We start from the raw sequence: 2,756 nt of genomic DNA, 5'->3' as shown, positions 1-2,756 counted from the left end.
ATATAAATTTAACACATGTTTTTATCTATTACAATGATTATAATCTGTACATATTTATATTTGTATCGTACTATATTAACTATGTATTAACTATATTAACTATGTGACTGGTTCTATATCTATGTATATGGATTTGTGGAATATACAATGAATGAATGAATGAAAGCAGGAAAATCTGAGAGATATTGGTACGGTAATCAAAACTTCGTGATTATTTACCGTAAAGAAATATTCAAGCTATCCTTTAGAATGTGACAGTATGTTCATAAGACAGTGACTTCAGAATATATGTGTTGTTTCTCTAGTGCCAACTTACCAAACAATTAAATGCGGCCATCACACTTTGGCATGCAGTTGATCCAAAGAAAATGACAGTTAAACCAACATAATATTCAACTATATTAAAATTATATAACACATAGTGACCATTAAATGATGTGGTGAATAAATGTGAAAAGGGCAGGAAAAAGATTTTGTTCTTATGTACTTACTGTGTGCTTAGGTGCCTGGTAGACAAGTGAGCTGTGTAATGTTATCCAATACTCCTTTTCTTTTGACGACATTGTTTATTAATGCTAATTTTGTGTAAAGACATATTTACACTTACCTTGACTAAAGTGTAGAAAATGCAGTAATGCATTTCATTGTCTTTGGGGGGGAGGACCCAGTGCCATGTGTCTAAATGTGGTAACAGTTAGTAGAATATAATCCTGGGAGTGTAAAGGTGTTATGCAGAAATGTTGCAGTCAGATTTTGAATAGTAATCACACTTTCATTGCACATGAAGATCGTAGATATTGAGAAGGGAGGAATGAAAAAGGAGCAGAGGACATTGTGGTCTTCATAGCAGCGCTAGATGGACTACTGGAGGAGTGTATCTCTTGGTGTTGCTTAATGAACAGTCTAAGGATAGATAGTTCAACAGAGAAACAGCTTCAGTTCTGGTTGATGGTTGGACTACCAGAGTCATAACACAGTAAACTATGGTCATGAGTCCCAAGGCACTTGGAACGAAGAATGACTGTGTTAGTGAAGATGAGCAGCAGTTTACCCCACCTGATGACAGCTTCAGCACTTAGGACTAAGACACTTAAACTGGTATCTGATTAATGAAGAAAGCTGGGCCTGTCTGGAGTGGCTTGGCTGGGTTACAGGTAATACTGGTGTCAACTGGAATCACTGGCTGTCTCTCACCTATATTGGTAGTGGTCCATCTGCTACCCAAGGCTATTGTGCCCGTCTGCCATCACGGCTATAAAGCTGTCCTGGTAAATACACTGGAACATACCTTTCTTAATAGGATGTTTAAGATGCAGGTAATATTTATGAAAGATAGGAAATCGAAAGGGACATGAAAAGGTTAAAATATTGGAGTCATCACAGAACTTTACTGATGGTGTGTGACAAGAAAAGCCACTTGTGCTGGGTAGTATACCTTGGAGAGTCTACTACAATGTTTTGGACACTGAGATACATATTACAGGGGACAGGGATCCCAGATGGAAGGTGGCTGTGAGGGGTGCATTCGGGTACCACAACCTTTTGTTTTCAGATGGGACAATTAGAAGACCTCCATGAGAACACCACTGGTTTTGCCCCACACAGTCTGTTGTTCTGGTCCCCTTGCCACTTGGTCACAAGAGACTGATGGACGGCAGTCCCATTATCAGAGCTTAAAACACAAGGCATAAAGGTGCCGTGGAGACTGGTGCCCCCATCAGCAGCATCAGAACTGAACCAGGAAGGACAAATTTTCATACAAACCATTCTGATATTCCAGGGTGTTACATATATTGTAAAGGTGCTAAAAATACATAGTTATCCCATGTTAAACAGTTAACATGAAGATGGGCTCCATAGATGTGTGGCGCGGAGCTGACAGTAACAGCCACAGCCGTCATTTTAATGTGAGGAGGAGGTAGAGTGTTGTGTTGCTCTACTGGCAAAGATTTTAAAGGTTATTTTTCAGAACATATTGGCATCCAGCCTTGTTTCTGAATCAGGCTTTTTCTTTATTCCATGTGATAGTTCATTATGTACGTTCTATTCCCCATTAAAAAAAAAAGAGATGTGGACTTATTTTTGCAAATCATTCATAATTAATTTGATTTGTTTCATTCTGGTCCATCACACTAATAATATCATGAAAAATTAAACAGTTCCGTCCAGTGTGACTGACTTACTTACTTACTCATGGAGCTGAGCCCTTCTGGAGGAGCCGCCAATTCTGCAGCTACTCAAGAATTGCCCAGCATTTTATGGAACCCGAAGGTTCATTACTGTGTTCACAAGAGCCCTCCACTGGTCCCTGTCCTGAGCCAGATCAATCCAATAAATACCATCCCATCCTGTCTCTAAGATCCATTTTAATATTGTCCACCCACCTACGCCTTGGTCTTCCCAGTGGTCTCTTTCCTTCTGGCTTTCCCACCAATATCCTATATGCATTCCTTGTCTCCCACCATTCGTGCTACATGTCCTTCCCACCTCATCCTTGACTAGATCATTCTAATTACACTTGGAGAAGAGTACAAGAAGCTCCTCATTATGCAGTTTTCTGGTGAAGATTTCTCTTATTTCAATTATTTATGTCCTTACATGTTTCAGTCTTCTGAGCCCATCATCAGAGGGACACCTTTACATCAATACAGTTGGAGGCTGCTATTACAATATTATATATACAGGGTGTCCCAGGAGGAATGTGCCAAACTTCGGGAGGGTGTTCCTTATGTTAAAGTATGCAGATATAACCCAAA

Source organism: Cryptotermes secundus, unplaced genomic scaffold (genome assembly GCF_002891405.2).
Source record: "Cryptotermes secundus unplaced genomic scaffold, Csec_1.0 scaffold403, whole genome shotgun sequence".
NCBI classification, from domain to species: domain Eukaryota; kingdom Metazoa; phylum Arthropoda; class Insecta; order Blattodea; family Kalotermitidae; genus Cryptotermes; species Cryptotermes secundus.
Note: the sequence above shows the minus strand (reverse complement) of the source record.